Below are 22,202 nucleotides of genomic sequence, written 5' to 3'. Positions count from 1 at the left end.
CAGGGTTGCTGGCTGCCTGTTCCCGGCCCGGAATGGCGCTGCGCTGCCGCCATCTGTGTTTCTTCCGCCGAGCAAATCCGACCTTTCCCCCCGCCCCGGGCCTTCCCGCTCCTCGCCGCCGCCCGGGGTCGCTGCCCAGCTCCCTGGGCTCCCCCGCCAGGCGGCCCGCAAGCCAAGCCGCCGCCCCCCGATACCGCCAGGCGCCCCAAACGGCGCCGAGGACCGCTGGTGCGCCGGCACATTTCCCCTTTGCGGGGGGCTGGCTCTGCGGGGTTGGGGAGTCCCGACGCGGGAAACCCCCCGTAGCAAAGCTCCCCCCTGGGGCTACCAGGGACCCGGCTCTCAACCCGCTGCGGGGTCCCTCAGCCGGGCGGAGTGACCGGAAAGCAGCCCCAACTAACACACGCGGCCCCAAGCCGGGCGACTCCCAGCCGGGCCGAGCCGGGACAGGGGGGAGGGGTCGCTCCCCCGGGGTCCAGTCACCTCTCGGGGGTCATCCCGCCACCGAGACCCCTGCACCTCTACCCCCTCTTTGTCCATTGGGCCCCTAAGCAAACTTTCCCTGGAAGAGTTGAAAGGGCACTTTCAAACTTTGTCCCTTCCCCCTCTTCTATCGACTCTCCCCCAGCCGGCCCCCTGACCTCTGAGGTGGAGGTTCTCTCCTGAGGCCGAACCCCCAATGCTTCCACATTCCCCTGAGGCCGTGAGAAGGGGTATCCCAAGACGCCTCCTCTCCTCACAGACCCCCACATCTCCCATATATACTAACCAGGAATTCATTTGTATGTCTCCTTCAGCCAAGGAGTTTTGGGGTGTCAGAGGCAGAGCCCGCTGCCCCCACCCGTGAGGCCCAGCTTGGGGGGTCCAGTCCCCCTTCCAAGGACCTCCCAAGGCGGGGGTCTTGGGGGCAGAAGGACCACAATGGAGGAGCTGCTCCACAGGCTCTAGCCAGAGACTGTCCTGGGGGCCCCTGGGATGAGGAAAAGCTCTGAATGTTTTGGGAGTTTGTGAAAACAGGGCTCTGGGGGAGAGGTCGAGGAGGGGTCGCGTTCGGTGGGTACTAACTAATCGTCGGAAAGTGTGCGAAAGTGTGCGGTGGGTCAGGGAACCGGGGCCGGGACCACCGCCATTTTGCTGGGAGGATGCAGTGTCTTTGTTAAAATATATACATCCCCCCGCCCCCACCCGGTACTTGGCAGGTATAGATGAGGCAAACAAGGGGCGCCACAGTCTTTATGGAGTCTTAAGGGGCTCTTAGAATAATTAGAGGCCCACAGGCCAGCGGAAGGGACCCCAGAACTCCTGGGACAGAGCACCTTGTTTGGGAGAGACACCCTCCTACTCGCATGCAGGGTCCTGATAGGCAGGGACCCTTGTTTGAAATTCTGGGACGCTCGCTTCCTAAGCCATCTCCCACAACAAATCTGCTTTTATTCCCTAAGCAGAGGCCCATCACTCTTCACGCAAAACAATACCCCGGGAGTGGGGGCACTTATAGCTGGTCAAAATGATGAACTGTGTCTCTGGGTATTGCCCGGGAGCTGTTGCAGGCACTGGCTATTGAGAAGGGAGGGGGGACGGGTTGGAGGGTTTAGATGCAGGACAGGGTCTTAGTAGGGATGGAGAGAATGGGGGAAAGGGCTCATATTGGATTTCGGTGTCTCACCAAGAGATGGATTAATCCAAATGATTGGGGGGAGGGAGGGGGGAGGCCTGAGACTTGGTATCAGATGCTTTCTCTGGGGCTTATCTTGGTGGCACAGGTGGGAAAGGGAAGCGATGAAGGGCCAGATTGGTTCAAAAGGTCAAGGTCTTATTTGGTTGATGTCAGTTACTCTGTAGCTTCCAGATTGGAAAACAACATTCTGGTGGGTTTGTTTTGGTTATTTTCAAAGACAATTCTCCTGCTTCTAAGATCTGGATGGGGAAATAGGTCTCCAAATAGACACCCCCAGGTCTGAGATGTTCCACCCCCAAATCAGAGACATGTCATCCCCTCATCCCCTAGGTCTGTACACCTCTTAGAATATGGACTGGATAAATCCAATCACACAATCACAGGCGATTTAACGGTCGCGTACCCTGGGCCTGGACTTCTGAAGGGCCCCACAAAACTCCAACTTTACACTTTTTTCTGACACCAAGTTTGGTTTCATATGTGCAATTTTAACATTAATAGTACATAATATTTTTTTATTTATTTAAAAATATGGTTAACATGTATTTTTATTTTCCCTGTCTTTTCTTTAAGGGGCCCAATATTTTCTTCTGTGCAGGGACCTCAACAAACCTTAATCCGCCTCTGGGCACAATTAAGAAATAATTTTATTTACAGGGCGCATTACAATTTGCAAAGTGCTCTTCACCTGTTTCTTGATTCTTGCCCCCACCCCCCAGCCTGGGGAGGCAGTCAAGTGATCACTCCCCCCATCACCACTTTTTATTTCCTGTGGAGGCCGAGACACTCGTTAGGGTAGATGGGGGGGGATGGGGGCGCACTGTGAGGTTCAGCTCCCGGTGCCCCCAGGCTTTTATTTGATTTTGTAGCTGTCACATCCTTATCCCCACCCATTCCAACGACCTGTAAATTTTCTCCTGGAACGGAAGCCAGAAATGGAGAGAGGGGTCGCGAGGGCTTCCCACCCGCGGACAGCCCACCTCCCCTAGCGGCCGAATTCACTGCCCCTATCTCTCTATTCGGGAGAATTGAGGGGAGGGGGTCCCCTAGAGTTGAGCGCAGTGTCCGAGTCCGAGGGGGGCAAGGTGAGGAAAGGCTGCCTGCATATTAGCCGCACCTCGCCTCTGCGGAGCCTGGGGACTTCTTGATTCCAACCGGGACCCAGTGGACACCGGGAAGGCTACTTTAGGGTCCCCACCTATCGCAGAGCCATTTTCTCGCCTATACCCGGCGGAACTCCTTCCGCCTCCTTTAACGCGAGCCCTTTAAAATCCCGGAGCCGCAGAGATGCTGGCAACTCCTCCTGGGAAATGTAGTCTCTGGCGACCGCGGAGCCCCGCTCTGCGCCCCCAGCCCAAGACCCTCGCGAGTTACGCAACCGCCGGTCGCCCTGGTCATGGGGAGAAGGTCAGACATCGTCCATCCAGTCGCGCGGAGGGACGCCCAGGCCTCCCTGGTGTCAAAAAGGGGGCTCTACCTACTTGTGGGATTGGTGAAGGTGAAATGAAATTCTGTATAGAAAAGTGTAAATCGCTTTAGAGTGTCAGGGGTCATGTTCTTACTAATGTGCGTGTGTGCATGTGCCAGCATTTATTGAGCCCTTGATCCATAACTTCTTTTTTCAGGCAGAGGGATCTAGAATGGCTAAAGGATTTGTCCAAGGTGGGACAGCATGAAGGAGTATGACTGCGGACAGACTCCCCAGCCAATGATTTTCCCACTGCACCACCTGTGGTCTCCTGAGACCTTCTAAGACAGCACTTATTCTGGGCTTTGGAACCCTAAGGAATTCACTTGCTTTGTGCCAGGCACTAGGATAGGACCTCTTAAAATTAACCAATTCAAAATAATCCTTATGCTGAAGAAACATGTATTGGGGTGACATTCTTTTCCTCTATAGTATCTAGGTTACAAGCCTGTAGAGTATGTTATTGTACTGAATACTATAGACAACTGTAACACAATGGTAAGTTTTTGTGTAGTACTTTACACATTATAGGTGTGCTATGAGGGCACTAGGGGATAGTTTCTAAGCTCCATTATAATCCAATGGGGTCACTGTCATATATGTGGTCCTGTAAATGACTGCAGTGTTATATTATGATGTATGACTATGTCCAGGCTTCTCTTAAGAGTAGAGAAAATTGCCTGACCCAGTTGATAGAGCATGGACCTGGAATATTGAGGTCCCTGGTCCCTAAGGTCACTGGTTTGAGCGCAGGATCATCAACATAACCCCAAATTTGCTGGCTTAAACCCAAGGTCACTGGCTTGAGTAAAGGGTCACTGGCTCGGCTTGAGCCTCCCCCCCCCCCCAGTCAAGGCACATATAAAAAGCAATCAATGAGCAACTACAGTGAAACAACTATAAATTGATGCTTCTCATCTCTCTCCTCCCTTTCTCTCACTCTTCCTATCTCTTTCTCAAATCAATAAAAAAATTTTTAAAAAGTAGAGAAAATTTTGCATCTCAGTGCCCCAGATGAGGTCAGAGAGTTATGACTGGCTGTCCTTAGGCCTCTGCCTTTTACTTTGAGGAGAGCTAGGAAAAGAACAAATTACCTGACCTAGAGTCTTTGGCTGCTGCTGTAATAAATTTCCCCAACCTTAAAACAAATATTTATTATCTTACAGTTTCAGAGGTCAGTAGTCCAAAATGGGTCTCCTTGGGCTAAAATCAAGGAGTCAATAGGCGTGCATTCCTTCTGGAAGCTTAAGGAGGAGGATCTGTTTTTTGCCCTTCCCAACTTCCAGAGGCAGGCAGCATTTGTTGGCTTGTGAACCTTTCCATCATAAAAGCTATCAACAATTGATTGTTTTTAATGCTGCCATCTCTTTGGTTCTTTCTTCCACCTCCCTCTTCCCCCATTTAAGGGCCTTTGAGATTCCATCGGGCTACCTGGATAATCCAGGATAATCTCCCATCTCAAGGTCAGCCAATTAACAACCTTAATTCCCTCTTGCAATGTGGCATAACCTAGTCACAGGTTCCAGGGTTCAGGACACAAACATCTTTGGAGAGCCATTATTCTATTTCTCACACACAGTTATCTACATGCATAACTGGGCAGGAATGGGGATGTGAACAATACCCCCACAACCACTGTGGCCCAAGTGAAGTCCAGCTTGCATCCAGGGCTGTTGCCATGTTCTGAGAAATTCCTGGTTGGGCAGAGAGCAGAAGGTGGTGATAGAGCACTTTGTAGTCACCTTGCAGCAGTGTGGCTCTTTGTCCTCTGTTTGATCCCTTGAGTCCCTAAATGCTCCTTGCTTTTCAATTTAAAGAATCTTAAATGGCCTGGCTTGTGGTGGTGCAGTGGAGAAAACACTGACCTGGAACACTGAGGTTGCAGTTCAAGAAGGTGGGCTGGGCTGGTCAAGGCACATATGACGAGCAAACAATGAACAGCTAGAATGAAGCGACTACTTCTCATCTCCCCCCTCTTGTAGAATCAATAAATAAAACCTTAAAAAGAAGTGTAAATGATAGCTAGTCAGTAGGGCTGAGTGGCAGCTCTTAGACAAAGTGAAACCACAGAACCTTGTTGAGAGGAGGACACACAACCTTCCAGGGCATTGCAGCTATCTCCTGAATAGTGAGGGGAACTACTCTGCTGGCCCCGCCTTCTCCCCCATCGCCCACCCCTCCATCGCCAGATCGTGCCCCCTTTCCCTGTGTTCTCCCGTCTGCCTTGTTCTCTCATCTGTCTCACTGTCTCATCCCCCTCACAGAGTGTGAGCCTCAACCAGAACTGTATAAGCCACAGCCCTTTAGAAGTGGAGGAGGCTCAGTCAGGCACCAGAACAGAAAAGGCACTTGGCCTCCTGGCACTCGAGTCCAGGAAGAAGGTTGGGCATTGATATCATTGCAAATTGTAATTGTTTCAAGTTCCTAGAAGGAAAGTAACAGGGCTGTGAGAGGGGGTGACAGGCAGGCTTACGTTGATCAGGTGTTGTGTGGCTGTATGGGGACAGTGAAGGGCAGTGTGGTGTGAGATGCCGTCAGAGAAGTGAACTCACCTGAGCATGCAGTAATTTTAGCCACAGCAAGGGGTGTAAATTTTGTTGTAAGTGCACTGAAAAGCCTCTGCAGAGGTTTTTTTAAAAAAGATTTTTATTTTTATTCATTCATTTTAGAGAGGAGAAAGAGAGAGTGTGTGGGGGGGAGCAGGAAGCATCAACTCCCATATGTGCCTTGACAAGGGCAAGCCCAGGGTTTTGAACCAGTGACCTCAGCATTCCAGGTTGACTATTCACTGCACCACCACAGGTCAGGCACCTCTGCAGAGTTTTAAGCTCAAAAATGTAAGTTTCTTTAACTGACCTGTGGTAGCACAGTGGATGAAGATGTGTCAACCTGGAACACTGAGGTTACCAGTTTGAAACCGTGGGCTTGCTGGGTCAAGGCACATACGAGAAACAACTATAAGTTGATGCTTCCCACTTCCCTGCCCCCACCTTTCTCTCTCTCTCTAGTCTCTCTAAAATTAATAAATAAAAGTTATTTATTTATTTAGTGAGAGAGAGGGAGAAAAGAGACAGAGAGACCCAGATGGACAGGAATGGAGAGAGATGAGAAGCATCAAATCTTTTTTTTTTTTTTTTTTTTTGGTATTTTTCTGAAGCTGGAAATGCGGAGAGACAGTCAGACAGACTCCCGCATGCGCCCGACCGGGATCCACCCGGCACGCCCACCGGGGGGGCTATGCTCTGCCCACCAGGGGGCAATGCTCTGCCCCTCCGGGGCGTCACTCTGTTGCGACCAGAGCCACTCTAGCGCCTGGGGCAGAGGCCAAGGAGCCATCCCCAGCGCCTGGGCCATCTTTGCTCCAATGGAGCCTCGGCTGCGGGAGGGGAAGAGAGAGACAGAGAGGAAGGAGAGGGGGAGGGGTGGAGAAGCAGATGGGCGCTTCTCCTGTGTGCCCTGGCCGGGAATCGAACCCGGGACTTCTGCATGCCAGGCCGACACTCTACCACTGAGCCAACCGGCCAGGGCCGAAGCATCAAATCTTAATTGCAGCTCTTTAGTTGTTCATTGATTGCTTTCTTTTTCCTTTTTCTTTTTTTTTTTTTACAGAGACAGAGAGAGAGTCAGAGAGAAGGATAGATAGGGATAGACAGACAGGAACAGAAAGCGATGAGAAGCATCAATCATTAGTTTTTCATTGTGACACCTTAGTTGTTTATTGATTGCTTTCTCATATGTGCCTTGACCGGGGGCTACAGCAGATCAAGTAACCCCTTGCTCAAGCCAGCAAACTTGGGTCCAAGCTGGTGAGCTTTATTCAAACCAGATGAGCCCGCGCTCAAACTGGCAACCTCAGGGTCTCAAACCTGGGTCCTCTGCATCCCAGTCCGATGCTCTATCCACTGCGCCACCGTCTGGTCAGGCTCATTGATTGCTTTCTCATACATGCTTTGACCAGGGGGCTTCAGCCAAGCCAGTGACCCCTTGCTCAAGCCAGTGACCTTGGACTCAAGCCAGCAACCATAGGTCAGATCTATGATACCATACACAAGCCGGTGACCCGCACTCAAGCTGGATGAGCCCGCACTCAAGCCAGCGACCTTGGGGCTTCGAACCTGGGTCCTCAGCATCCCAGGTGAATGCTCTATCCACTGCGCCACCACCTGGTCAGGCAAAAATTTAAGTTTCTTTAAAAAATTAATCCAGTTACTTTAAGATAAAAATTTAAATTATGACCACTATCATTCATGCTAGACATTATGCAACACATTTATGATTCTAAAACCAATATGGAAATGAACAACTATGTTCCCATCGCTCAAGTTAAGAATAATAAACATCACCAGTCCCTCAGAAGCCCCTTTGTGCCTCTCCCTGATCAAATCTCTGTGACCTTTACCCTCAAATTAGGTAAACAAGTCTCTTGTTTTTCTTTATAGTTTTCCCATATATGGCTTTATTCCCGTACACTATACAGCTTGGTGTTGCCTGGTTTTGGACCACATACAAATGGAATCATATTGTGGGTGTTTTTCCTCTGACTTGCTTCTTTTACTCAGTGTGACATTTTTGAGTAATCCACATTGGTGCAAGCATCTGAGGCTCATTCATATTCACTGCTGTGATCAGAGCACGTACTGGTTTTGTAGGGCCTTAAGTTTCTACAATTTGGGGGGTCCTTTTAAAAAAATATATAAAATTTAATAGAATATTAGGCAAATAACTGAACTTATATTTAGAATGAGAAAAGAACTTACAAGTTGTAGATTTTTTTAAAAAAAACTGATAAATACTACAAGCATTACAACTTCCAGAAATATACTCTTTTCACTAATTAACTGTTTGATCCACATGGGTAGGGTCCTTCTCAGAGCCTTACAAGTGACTTGGGGATTCCTTGGGGTCTTAGAAGGGGTTTGGACAAGAGAGGGATCCTAAGGCCCTGGCCAGTTGGCTCAGTGGTAGAGTGTCGGTTAGGCATGTGGATGTCCCAAGTTCGATTACCAGTCAGGGCACACAGGAAAAGCGACTATCTGCTTCTGCACACCTCCCTCTCCCACTTCTCTCTCTTTCTCTTCCCCCCTGCAACCATCCAAGCTCGATTGGCTTGAACTCATTGGCCCTGGGTGCTGAGCATGACTTCGTGGAGTCTCCACTTTAGGCATTAAAAATAGCTCAGTTGTGAGCATGGCCCCAGTTAGGCAGAGCATTGGACCCAGATGGGGGTTGCTGGGTGGATCCTGGCCGGGGCATATGTGGTAGTCTGTCTCTCTATCTCTCCTTCTCTCACTTGGAAAAAATAATAAAAGAGAGCGACCTTAAGACTTTGGCAAGGTCCCTTCACAGTGAATCCACCCCCGAATGTGATTCTACTATAGGAAGAGGCCACAGTTGGTCTCCATTCTACTTGTGACAGAATGGTTCCCAAAGATGTCCATGTCCTAATTCCTGGAGCCTGTGAATATGTTCTGTTATGTGACAAGGAGGAGTTAAGGTTGCAGATGGAATTTAAGGTTGCTGATCTTGAGATAGGAGACTATCCTGGATGATCCAGGTGGCCCAACGTAATCACAAATGTCCTTAAATCGGGAAGAGGGAAGCAGAAGAATCAGAACCAGAGAGGTGGCATCATGAAAGAGACCTGACTCAATCCAAGGAATGCATGCTGCCTGTGGAAATTGGAAAAAGGCAAATAACAGATCTTCCCCTAGAACCTCCAGAAGGGACACACACCTTCCAACCCCTTGCTTTTAGCTCAGTGAGACCCATTTTGGACTACTGGCCTCCAGCACCATAAGGTAATATATTTGTGTTGTTGTAAGCCACCACATTTGGGACAATTTATTAGAGAAGCCTTAAGGAAACTAACCCACTACTAGATTGTTTGGACATCTGAGTTGTTTGCAGGTTCTTGCTTTCCAGTGTTGCTGTGAATTTTCTACTGTAAGGGTCCTGGTGCGAATAGAAAGGAGCAGCAACATGTGTGGCTTCAGCTTTCCCAGGTCACACCTGTGCTTTTCACGGGCTGCAGTGTGGAAGATGGATTAGGGAAGAGCAGAAAGAGGGTGGCAAGACCAGTAGAGGCCATCTCAACTATGCAGATACTGGACTAAAGAGATGAAAGTGCCCTGGCTGGGTAGCTCTGTTGGTTGCAGCATGGGCTGATACGCCAGGGTTGCAGGCTTGATCCCTGGTCAGGGAACACACAAGAGTCAACTAGTGAATACATGGATAGGTGAAACAGCATTTCAATGTTTCTCCCCATACACATACCTTCCTCTCTAAAACCAATCAATCAATATGAAATTAGAGAAAAGAAAAAAAAAAAAGAGATGGCAATGGAAGTAGAAAGAATGGGCAAATGTCAAATGTGAGAAATATTTAAGAGGGCAAGTCCACAGGACTTGCTAAAGGATTCATTGTTGGGGTTTAGGGAAAGACTCCCAAGTTCCTGGAGGGAAAGCAAGGAGGAGGGTGGGCCCAGCGATGGTGATAGCCAGGGAGTCTGGCACCAGGACCCTTTCTCAGTGGCCTTCCCCTTTCCTGCGCTAAAAGAAGGCTCTTCTGGCCCCCCCCCCCCTCAGCCTCATGCTGAAAAAGCTGATCTCTCACCTGCTTCTCCCAAATTAGGAAAACATGGCAGCCCTACGTGGCTTGAGAGTCAAATGATGGACAAACACTCCCCGGGACAAAGGAATGAGCATGCAGGTAACAGCTTCACAGTTAAACTTTAACTAATTTAACTGAACTAAACTTTAACTTGTTTTCTAAGATTTAAAGCAACAGAAGACATCACCGAGACAAAGACAGAAGGTTTTGACCCATAGGATAGTTTAGTCTGCTGCGTGGACACCACCCTTAGGAAGGCTTTGTGGCACTTACACAGGAGGGGAGGCTGCATGTGCAGACATGAAAATGTCTACGGTATGCTGAGAAAAGCAAGCTAAGAAAAATATGTGTGGAGGATCTCATTTTATAAAACAGGGAAATTCGAAGCTCTCTCCACAGGTATATAATAGTAGTTCACATTTACTGAGTAGTTACTATGTGCTTGGCACATAGTGCTAGGTGCTAGGTGAGGACAGGTGGCCCAAGCTCAGAGCCAGAGGCTGGGCATTGTGAGGAGGCAGTGGCCATGTGTGGCGTGGGCTGGAAGTTTGCCGGGCCCATGCATTCGGACATCATTCCCACTTCAGGGAGCAAGGACTGAGCCCATGGTATGAAGGAGAGCGTTGTAACCTTAGGGCCCACAGGCAGGCCGACCTGGCCCTTGGGGAAGTGGGACTGGCCCCTCTGGATGGAGGGAACCCCTGGGATTCTCAGACTATTCTGGAAGAGACCTCAAGAGGGAGACACTGAGCTTCTTACCAATAAATGCACAAGAGTCCTTGAGAGATTGGTTAAAAAAACAACCATATAGCACTGTGACCTGGCCATTCTCCACGCTCCGCAAATGGGCCGTGACTATATGCGTGGGGTCACGCCACATTATTACTCAGTTTTCTGTGAGAAGTGGAACTGGGTCATGGCAGGCTTTTATTTTTTACTTTTAACCCTAAAAGCAGCATTTGTCAGCCAGTGTGCCGTAAGAATTTCTAAAACGTGCAATAGCTGGCTATTCAGGGACACTGACCTCCTTTCCCTTATATTGTCAAATTAAAAAAAATCACAACAGCCAATGCAACAATAGCCATCAGGGATAAATGAATCAAAATTATGTCTATTTTTTGTGTGTGTTAGATTGACAAAAGATACATTTTTTGGTGTGCTGCAGACTTTTAGTAAATAGTTTCTGTGTGCCATGAGATGAAGACGGTTGAAAATTGCTAAACATGTTTTAATTTTATTATATACTCGTTTTAATTTATACACCAGTGTTGTCTTTTTTTTATTGGTTGATTGATTTTAGACAGAGAGGAAGGGGGTGAGGGTAAGGGGGAGAGAGAGAGAGAGAGAGAGAGAGGGAGGGAAGCGTTCATTTGTTGTTCCACTTTGTTGTGCATTCGTTGGTTGCTTGCCATATGTGCTCTGACCAGGAATCACACCTGTAACTATGGTGTTTCGGGATAATGCTCTAACCAACCAAGCTAACCAGCCAGGGCTTGTCTTTTTAAAAAAATGTATTTTAGCCTGACCTGTGGTGTTGCAGTGGATAAAGCATCAACCTGGAATGCTGAGGTTGCTGGTTCGAAACTCTGGGTTTCCCCAGTCAAGGTAATCAATGAACAACTAAAATAAAGCAACCAAGTTGATGCTTTTCGATTTCCCCTCCCCTCCTCTCTCTGTAAAATGAAAAAATAAAACCTTTTTTAAAAAATTGATTTTAGGCCAGACCAGCTGGTGGCACAGTGGATAGAGCGTCGGACTGGGACACAGAGGACTCAGGTTTGAAACCCCAATGTTGTCAGCTTGAGCGCAAGCTCATCTGGCTTGAGCACAGGGTCACTGGCTTGAGCATGGGATCATAGACATGACCCCATGGTTGCTGGCTTGAGCCCAAAGGTCACTGGCTTGAGCAAGGGGTCATTCATTCTGCTGTAGCCCCCTGGTCAAGGCATATTTGAGAAAGCAATCAATGAACAACTAAGAAGCTGCAACAAAGAATTGATGCTTCTCATCTCTCTCCCTTCCTTTCTGTCTGTCCCTATCTGTCCCTCTCTCTGTCTCTGTCACACACACACAAAAATTTGATATTAGGTCCTGGATGGTTAGCTTAGTGGTAGAGCATTGGCTTGGCGTGTGGATGTCCCAGGTTTGATTCCCAGTCAGGGCACACAGGAGAAGCACCCATCTGCTTCTCCACTCCTCCCCTTCTCACTTCTCTTTCTCTCTTTCTCTCTCTCCCCCTCCTGCAGCTATGGCTCAGTTGGAGTGGGTTGGCTCTGGGCGCTGAGGATGGCTCCATGGCCTCCCCCTCAGGCACTAAGAAGAGCTCAGTTGCTGAGCAAAGGAGCAATACCCCAGGTGGGCAGAGCATTGCTCCTAGTGGGCTTGCTGGGTGGATTCCGGTCGGGGCAGATGTAGTAGTCTGTTTCTGCCTCCCCTCCTCTCACTGAATTTTTTTTTTAAATTGAATTTAGAGAGAGGAAGGGAGAGAGAGAAACATTGATTTGTTATTCAACTTATTTATGCATTCATTGGTTGATTCTTATATATGCCCTGACTGGGGATCAAACCTGAAACTTTGGCATATCAGGACGATGCTCTAACATACTGAGATACCTGGCCAGGACCTACACCAGTGTTGTTTTAATTTTATAAACAATAAGCATGTATTAATTTTTTAGTAAAGAATCTTCATAATGTCAAAAACATACATATGATGAAAAGGCAAAAAGTAATATAGAAAATACCTTTAGAGTAAATATAATAAATAGTAATTATTTTTATTTATTTTTATTTTTTATTTATTCATTTTAGAGAGGGGGGAGAGAGAGAGAGAGAGAGAGGAGAGACAGAGAGAGAGAGAAGGGGGGGAGGAGCTGGAAGCATCAACTCCCATATGTGCCTTGACCAGGCAAGCCCAGGGTTTCGAACCGGCGACCTCAGCATTTCCAGGTTGATGCTTTATCCACTGCACCACCACAGGTCAGGCAATAGTAATTATTTTTAGCATATAAAATACTGTTACAAATCCTTAAGAGAAAAATGGTAACGCCCTGATGGGAGAAAGATCATTTATAGACAAGTAAATACTTATAGCCACTTTGATCTCGTAAGGAAGCAAAGCTGTGCTGCTTGAAACAACAGCAGTGTTGTGTTTGTCACCTTCAGTCTCGTGTTTGTTTCCTTTTTTTTTTTTTTTTTGTATTTTTTCTGAAGCTGGAAAGGGGGAGGCAGTCAGACAGACTCCCGCATGCACCCGACCGGGATCCACCCGGCATGCCCACCAGGGGGCAATGCTCTGCCCATCCAGGGCGTTGCTCTGTTGTGACCAGAGCCACTCTAGCGCCTGGGGCAGAGGCCAAGGAGCCATCCCCAGCGCCCGGGCCATCTTTTGCTCCAATGGAGCCTTGGCTGAGGGAGGGGAAGAGAGACACAGAGAGGAAGGAGAGGGGGAGGGGTGGAGAAGCAGATGGGCGCCTCTCCTGTGTGCCCTGGCCGGGAATCGAACCCGGGACTTCCGCACACCAGGCCAACGCTCTACCACCGAGCCAACCGGCCAGGGCCTCGTGTTTGTCACCTTCTATGTTTTTTTTTTCTGTGTGTGTGGCAGAGACAGAGAGTCAGAGAGAGGGACACATAGGGACAGACAGGAAGGGAGAGAGATGAGAAACATCAATTCTTCGTTGCGGTTCCTTAGTTGTTCATTGATTGACTTCTCATATGTGCGTTGACCGGGGGGCTACAGCAGACCGAGTAACCCCTTGCTCGAGCCAGCGACCTTGGGCTCAAGCTGATGAGCCTTGCTCAAACCAGATGAGCCCGCGCTCAAGCTGGCGACCTCGGGGTCTCGAACTTGGGTCCTTGGCATCCCAGTCCAACGCTCTATTCACTGCGTCACCACCTGGTCAGGCACCTTCGATGTTAACTAAGGGGTTTTTTTATTATTATTATTTATTTATTTATTTATTTTTACAGAGGCAGAGATAGACAGGGACAGACAGACAGGAACGGAGAGAGATGAGAAGCATCAATCATTAGTTTTTCGTTGTGCGTTGTGACTTCTTAGTTGTTCATTGATTGCTTTCTCATATGTGCCTTGACCGCGGGCCTTCAGCAGACCGAGTAACCCCTTGCTGGAGCCAGCGACCTTGGGTCCAAGCTGGTGAGCTTTTTTTTTTTTGCTCAAGCCAGATGAGCCCGCGCTCAAGCTGGCGACCTTGGGGTCTCGAACCTGGGTCCTTCTGCATCCCAGTCCGACGCTCTATCCACTGCGCCACCACCTGGTCAGGCTTAACTAAGGTTTTTAGAAATGAGAATAGTGCTGGGAGTGAGCTGGGCACTTCCTCACCTGTTCACAGAGTACATAGGACATGATATCAACACATTTGGGTAACTATTTGCCTCTAGGAATCAAGAGCCTTAAATTGCTCAAACTCAACCTGGATCTAATCATGAGGAAAGAACTAGACAGACTCACAATTAGGGATGTTTTGCAAAATGATTGGCCTGAACCCTTCAAAAATGTTGAAGTCACGAAAGACTACAAAAGCAAGAGACATGTTCCAGATGAAAGACAAATAGACCTGACAACTAAATGCGATACATGATCCTTGATTGGACCTCAAATTTAAAAAGGAATAAATTATAAAGGGCATTATTGAAACAATGAGGAAATATGAACATGGAGCATATATTAGATAATATTGTACCAATGTTCCATTCCAAGAACATGCACATTGGGCATGTAAGAGAATGTTTTTTACTTAAGAGATGGATGCTGGAGGACTGAGCGAGCGTCAGGATATCTGCAACTCAGATCTTTCGGCAAAATATATATTTAGACAAAGATAAAGGTGGATGGATTTGTGCATATATAGACATAGATACTAATAGCACAACAGAGAAAGCAAAGGTGGAAAAATGCTGACAATTGGTGAACCTAGGCAAAGGATGTGTGGGTATTTATTGTCTTATTCTTGCAGCTCACCTGTAAATTTTAAATGTACAGAATAAGTTGGAGGAACAGTATTCAAGGCCAAGTGAGTCTGGTGGCGAGGCCCACTCTCAGCTCTGTACCTGAGAGAGGCAAGGGGTGCCAGCCTGGTGAGGCTGACCCTGGCTCTGGTCCCAGTCCTTAGAGCCCCACCCTGAGTACCTCCAGGTTAGAGACCCTTTTACAGTCCTGTCTGGGGGCTCCCTCCATACGCCTCCTCCCCAACTCTGGTCCTGCTCAAGATTCCTGAGCCAGTCTTTTCCACCTGACTGCTCATCCCACATCAAGCCCAGGATGAGGCCACATCCTATACTGGTCCCAGACTTGGCACTCAGGCTGGGCTGTGTCAGGGAGACTGAGTGCAAGTCCTGGTTCTACCTGTGGTTAACCTGAGTTCCCCCCTTAGCCCTGCTCTGGGACCATTTTCTTGCTGGACTTGCCCACCTATCATCTCAAACACTCAGAGTTTGTCTTTTCTAGCTATGGGCAACTGTTGGACAGGCAGCCATACTACAGAGGTTGGAAGCCCCTGGAGATGGAGGACTCCCAGGAAAGGCCCTGGAGCACCCCATCCTAAATTTGACGCCCTGGAGCCCAGAGCACATGGAGGGGCTGTTTGTGTTTCTTTTTTCAAAAAGCAGTAATACCCGGCCTGACCTGTGGTGGCGCAGTGGATAAAGCGTCGACCTGGAAATGCTGAGGTCGCCGGTTCGAAACCCTAGGCTTGCCTGGTCAAGGCACATATGGGAGTTGATGCTTCTAGCTCCTCCCCCCTTCTCTCTCTCTGTCTCTCCTCTCTCTCTCTCTCTCTCTGTCTCTCCCTCTCCTCTCTAAAAAAAAAATGAATAAATTAAAAAAATTAAAAAAAAAAAAAAAAGCAATAATACCCAACATCAGCACCAGCTGTTTTCCTTACCTTGGGGCACATACTCTGCTATTGAAGCAGTCAGCTGAGCTTGACCTTGGGACCCTTTACTTGAGCAAAAGCCTGCCTGCAAGAAGAGATAAGGAGGGGTCCCTGGGCGTGGAGGGGTTAGGGCATTCTGAAAGCAACACACAATATAAAGCAAGACCAAAGGTTCCAGGAAAAGATGGTAAAGGACATGGGTTGTGGCCCCTGCTCTCTGAGGTACCTAAACCAGCTGTCCACCAACACGGATGGCCTCCGGTCAGCGCTTCCTTACTGCCCAGAGGAAGGAACAATGGCCTTCCTTGGTTCCAGTTTTGGGAATAAAGGTCAAAGACTTTTAGAATTAAATAATTTGAGATAATCAAATTATGGAAGCTGAGAATTCTATACTTACATTAGAGTTCTCGTATAGGTTAGAATTATTAAATATTAGAGTCACAATACCTTATGGCTGGGAGTCACAATCTCTTATGGCTGGGGAGTGCTTAGGAAAATAGTAGTTTTTTTGTTTTGTTTTGTTTTGTTTTTGTATTTTCTGAAGTTGGAAACGGGGAGGCAGTCAGACAGACTCCCGCATGCACCCGACTGGGATCCGCCTGGCATGCCCACCAGAGGGCGATGCTCTGCCCATCTGGGGTGTTGCTCTGTTGCAACCAGAGCCATTCTAGCACCTGAGGCAAAGGCCATGGAGCCATCCTCAGCGCCCGGACCAACTTTGCTCCAATGGAGCCTCGGCTGTGGGAGGGGAAGAGAGAGACAGAGAGGAAGGAGAGGGGGAGGGGTGGAGAAGCAGATGGGCGCTTCTCCTGTGTGCCCTGGCTGGGAACCTAACCCAGGATCCTGCACGTCAGGCCGACGATCTACCACTAAGCCAACCGGCCAGGGCGAAATAGTAGTTTTTTAACTCCATGCACCACCCTCTCAAATGCACTCCTAGTGCCCTGACCAGCAACAGCAGCCTAAGGGCCCTAGAGCCAAGGCTGGGATGCCTGGGATGGCAAGGAGGCTCACACAGAAGGCCTGGCTGCTATATCTCAAGGGCCATGCCCAACTGGGGCCCAAATGCAATTGGCATCACACTCTGCGGTGTTCAAAACATGCTTTAGTGCTGGCTGGGAGCAAAGAGCTACTCCTGGAGAGGTGTGGGCATAAACTGAGTTGTGGCTTCTTTAGAAAAGTTTAGGTCCCTTTACTCATGGGTATTGAAAGTGTTTAAACACATCTTAGAAGGTAATGTGGGTGGGAGAAGCACCTAAATCTGCTGTGTGACCTAAAGTAGTTTGCTAGCCCTCTCTGGGCCCATGAATGCTCTCCTATATACTCAAAGTTTGGCTGGAGCTCATCAACCCACTCAAAATCCACAAGTCCAGCACACTGGCCAGGTCCAAGCACTATAGATCCATGTAATCTGGGTTTTACCACTTACTGGTATGAAACTCTTGGCAAAATGATCCTTCTGTGCCTCAGTTTCCTCCACTGTAAACTGGGAATAATAATGGTACCTTTCAGCCCTGGCTGGGTAGTTCAGTTGGTTAGAGCATCATCCCAATATGCCAAGTCTGTGGGTTGATCAGGCACATACAGGAATCAACCAAAAGCCTGGCCAGAGAGCTTAGTTGTTTTGAGCATCAGGAAGAACAGAAGTTGCCAGTATGATCCCCGGTTAGGGCACATACAGGAACAAATCGATGTTCCTGTCCCCCCCCCTCTCCCTCTCTCTCTCAAATTGATAAACATTAAAAAGAAAAGGAATCAACCGCCTGACCAGGTGGTGGTGCAGTGGATAGAGCGTCAGACTGTGATGTAGAGGACCCAGGTTCGAGACCCCGAGGTCGCCAGCTTGAGCACGGGCTCATCTGGTTTGAGCAAAAGCTCACCAGCTTGGACCCAAGGTCGCTGGGTCCAACAAGGGGTTACTCAGTCTGCTGAAGGCCTGCGGTCAAGGCACATATGAGAAAGCAATCAATGAACAACTAAGGTGCTGCAACGCGCAATGAAAAACTAATGATTGATGCTTCTCATCTCTCTCCATTCCTGTTTGTCTGTCCCTGTCTATCCCTCTCTCTGACTCACTCTCTGTCTCTGTAAAAAACAAACAAACAAACAAATAAAATTTAAAAAAGGAATCAACCAATGATATGCATAAATAAATAGAACAACAAATTGATGTTTCTTTTTCCCTAAAAAATCAATCAATAAAATTGAATAATAACACCTATCTTACAGAGTTTTCCTGAACACTAAATGTGTATATATGTATATGAATAGATATATATATGTGATATGTATATAATAAATTTCATATATGTAAATTACATACATATGTATATAAAGTACTACATATATATATGTAAGTGTCTGACACATGAAATCAGTGCAGTGTAAGTTTTATTTATTTTTATTTATTTATTTATTTATTTTTACTTTTTTAGATTTTATTTATTCACTTTTTTTTTTTTTTTAAATATGGAACGCTTCACGAATTTGCGTGTCATCCTTGCTCAGGGGCCATGCTAATCTTCTCCTGTATAATTTTAGTATATGTGCTGCCGAAGCGAGCACTCACTTTTTATTAGAGAGAGAGGGGAGAGGGAGAGAGGGGGAGAGATAGAGAGAGAACAGGGAGAGGAGCAGGAAGCATCAACTCCCATATGTGCCTTGACCCGGCAAGCTCAGGGTTTTGAACCGGCGACCTCAGCATTCCAGGTCGACGCTTTATCCACTGCGCCACCACAGGTCAGGCTGCAGTGTAAGTTTTAGCTGCATCATCACTGTTGGTATTTCAGACCTGGATAGAAATGATGAGTTTGCCCACAATAAGGCAGCAGAGACTCAGAGACTCAGAGACTCACGAATGTGGTAAGCATTTTACTTTTGGCTAAGATTTACATCAATTCAATGTGGGAACAGTGGATTTTCTCCTGCTGACCCACAGCTTTGACTGGTAGTTTCATATGGTTTTGCTTCATTTTTTTTTTTTTTTGTATTTTTCTGAAGCTGGAAATGGGGAGGCAGTCAGACAGACTCCTGCATGTGCCCTACCGGGATCCACCCGGCATGCCCACCAGGGAGCGATGCTCTGCCCATCCGGGGCGTCGCTCTGTCACGACCAGAGCCTGGGGCAGAGGCCAAGGAGCCATCCCCAGCGCCCGGGCCATCTTTTGCTCCAATGGAGCCTTGGCTGTGGGAGGGGAAGAGAGAGACAGAGAGGAAGGAGAGGGGGAGGGGTGGAGAAGCACATGGGTGCTTCTCCTGTGTGCCCTGGCAGGGAATCGAACCCGGGACTTCTGCACGCCAGGCCGACGTTCCACCACTGAGCCAACCGGCCAGGGCCTGCTTCACTTTTTTAAAATATGGGAATCTCTTATCCCTGAATGTAGTTTGTTTGAGAGACCAAAAGTTTTAAAACATAAAAGAGGCCCACTAATAGGAGTCTAACCTAAGGAAATAACCAGAAATTCACACAAATATTTGTGTACAAAGATGTTCACTGCAGTATTATTTTTAATCTTAGAAAAATTGGAAAAAAACTTATATGTGAAACAGTCAGAGGGCCCAGTAGACTACTAGGTTTTATGAAACTAGTAAGAATAATAGAGCTCTCCAATTTGTTAGCATAGAGAGATGTTAATATATCAAGAGGTAAAAAAGTTGTATTTCAACAGGGTAGTTTTTAGCATTTTGAGGTTGTCAAGTAGCTTTTGTGTAGTGTGAGTCCATGAAAGGTATATAATTTTTTACATTAAAAGAAGTATGTAGTACCTGACCAGTGATGGTTCAGTGGATAGAGCGTTGACCTGGGATACTGAGGATCCAGGTTTGAAACCCTGAGATTACCACCTTAAACCTTGGGCTCATCGGGCTTGAGTGTAGGGTCGCTGGCTTGAGCGTGGGATCACAGACATGATTCCATGACCACTGGCTTGAAGTCCAAGGTCGCTGACTTGAGCAAGGAGTCACTGGCTCTTTTTGAGCCCCAGGTCAAGGCACTTATGACAAGCAATCAATGAACAACTAAAGTGATGCAACTACAATTGATGCTTCTCATCTCTCCCCCTTTCTTTCTGTCTCTTTCTCTCTCTCTGAAAATAAATAAATAAATAAGAATTATGTAGCTTTCTGATCTACCATCTGTGATGGAACTGCTGCCAAGATGCATTATTTTCATGAAAACCCTTATGGGAAGACTGCCACTTTTTTTTTTAATAGTTTTTTTATTCATTGATTTTAGTGAGAAAGGAACAGAGAGAGAGAGAGAGAGAGAAACAGGAACATAAATCTGTTCCTGTATGTGCTTTGACTGAGGATTGAACCTACAACTTCTGTGCTTCAGGATGATCCTCTAACCATCTGAACCATCCGGCCAAGGCAAGACCATCACTCTTGAGGCTGAACACTCAGAAACAAGAGAAAACGGGACGGCCAAGATCCAGAATAAGGAAGGAATTCCTCCTGATCAGCAAAGATGGATCTTCAGTGGGCTCTCTCTCCAGCACACCTGTGCTTTTCCCCACCCCCTTCTTTTCTCAGTGCCCCCCCTTTCTCTCCCTCTTCCTCCCCTTCCCTCTCCCTAGCACGCCTCTGCCTTTCCTCCCCCTTTCTCCCTCAAGGCTTGTATCTTTGCTTTCTTTCTCCTAAGCACCAAGAGCCTTCCTCTTCCCTCTCTAACTTGTTTCCTGAGCCCACACAGCCCAGCTGGCTGACTTCTTCAACAGCTCACTTCTCACTTCTTCTACCTTTGTGACTTTCTAAATAAACTTTTGCCTATAAAAAAAATAAAAATAAAAACACTAATCTTTGCTGGCAAGCAACTGGAAGATGGATATACTTTGACTACAACATTCAAAAGGAGTCCACTCTTCATCTTATGTTGAGACATTCTGGTTGTGCCAAGAAAAAGAAGCAGTCTTGCACCACTCCCAAGAAGAACTGGCATAAGAGAAAAGGTTTAGCTAGCTGTCCTTAAATATTACAAAGTGAATGAAAATGGCAAAATCATTCACCTTTGTTGGGAGTGCCCTTCAGATATATGCGGTGCTGGAGTTTTTATGGCCAGCCACTTTGACAGACATTTTTGTGGCAAATGTCTGACCTATTGCTGCAAGAAACCAGATGACAAGTAATTGCATGTGGGTTAATAAACAGCATAAACTAACACCCCAAGAAGTATATAAGTATGCAAAATTATGTGTATATACAGAATTACAGAAGTCTGACAGGATAGTCAACAAATGAATACAGGCCTGACCTGTGGTGGCGCAGTGGATAAAGCATCGACCTGGAAATGCTGAGGTCGCTGGTTTGAAACCCTGGGCTTGCCTAGTCAAGGCATATATGGGAGTTGATGCTTCCAGCTCCTCCCCCCTTCTCTCTCTCTGTGTCTCTCTCTCTCTTCTCTAAAAATGAATAAATAAAATAAAAATATTAAAAAAAATACAGTTTAGCTCTAGGTGTAAATTTATTAACGATTTTAGAGAGAAAACAGAAAGAGAGAAAGGCAGGATGGGGCGTAGGAGTGGGAAGCATCAACTCATAGTTGCTTCTTATATGTGCCTTGACTGGGCAAGCCCGGGGCTTTCAACCAGTAACACTTTATCTACTGCAAGTCATCCCCTCTGTTGACCACAGGTCAGGCTTGATGATATATATATTTTTAAACTTAGCTCATTTGCTTTTTCTTCTAAAGATTAATATACCTCACTTGTATAGTAAATAACACTTAAAAAAACATTTATTGATTGATTTTAGCGAGAGAGGAAGGGAGAGAGAGAGAGAGAGAGAGAGAGAGGAACATCGATCTGTTCATATATATACCCTGACTAGGGATTGAACTGGCAACCTCTGCACTTCAGAGTGATGCTCCAACCAATTGAACTACCCATCCAGGGCTAAATAACACTTTCTTAAACTTAGAAGGGATATAATAAAAGTGGCCAAAAACTTGGTTCCTCCAGGTCGTTTGGTGGCTGAGCCTTTTCCCAATTCCCTAAACTTCTGCTGGATTAGGTGGCCCCATCACCTCTCTGAGATGTTTTCTTGAGGGTCCCCTTGGGCCTAGAGCTGTGCTAAGTGCCTTGTGTTTATGACATCATTGCCTCCCCATGACATTCCTCTGAAGCAGGGGTTATTATTCCCACTTTATAGATGAGGAAGCAGAGGCTCAGAAAAGTCAAGGGGTCAGCCCACGATCACACAGGTGAACCGTGAGTGTTGGAGCTAGAACCAAACCATTTCAGACTCTAAAGCACATGACCTCAACCATTACCTGGCTGTCTCACTTTTTCTCAGAAGTTACTGCTATCCTTTCTCTGTACAGGCTGGAGTACAGTTTATGTGTTTCCAGACGGACAAAGAATTCCTCAGAAGCTCTCTGAATCTCAGACAGCTGAGTTAGCAAACACTGATAATGGTGGAGCCACTCTTCAGTGTCCCCACTGAAGAACAGTGATCAGCCTCTGAGTTCGGCTCGGGCACATGGCCACTCAAAATGGCAACTGCACTTCTCAGCCTCTTTTGCAACTAGGCGTGGCCATGTGGCCAAGTTCTG

General features: G+C 47.2%; 1 non-coding gene and 1 pseudogene across 1 annotated transcript; one reads left to right on the top strand and one right to left on the bottom strand.

Moving 5' to 3' along the window:
- Nucleotides 1-32: 32 nt before the first annotated feature.
- LOC136388398 (ubiquitin-ribosomal protein eS31 fusion protein-like) lies at nt 33-20,778 on the top strand (annotated as a pseudogene).
- LOC136390261 (U6 spliceosomal RNA) lies at nt 18,116-18,217 on the bottom strand. Its single transcript, XR_010748688.1, has one exon. It is a non-coding gene; the product is annotated as a U6 spliceosomal RNA (small nuclear RNA).
- Nucleotides 20,779-22,202: the final 1,424 nt, after the last annotated feature.

Source organism: Saccopteryx leptura, chromosome 1 (genome assembly GCF_036850995.1).
Source record: "Saccopteryx leptura isolate mSacLep1 chromosome 1, mSacLep1_pri_phased_curated, whole genome shotgun sequence".
In the NCBI taxonomy this organism is placed as follows: domain Eukaryota; kingdom Metazoa; phylum Chordata; class Mammalia; order Chiroptera; family Emballonuridae; genus Saccopteryx; species Saccopteryx leptura.
The sequence above is the reverse complement of the archived record's forward strand: the minus strand, read 5'-3'. Positions and strand labels throughout refer to the sequence as shown.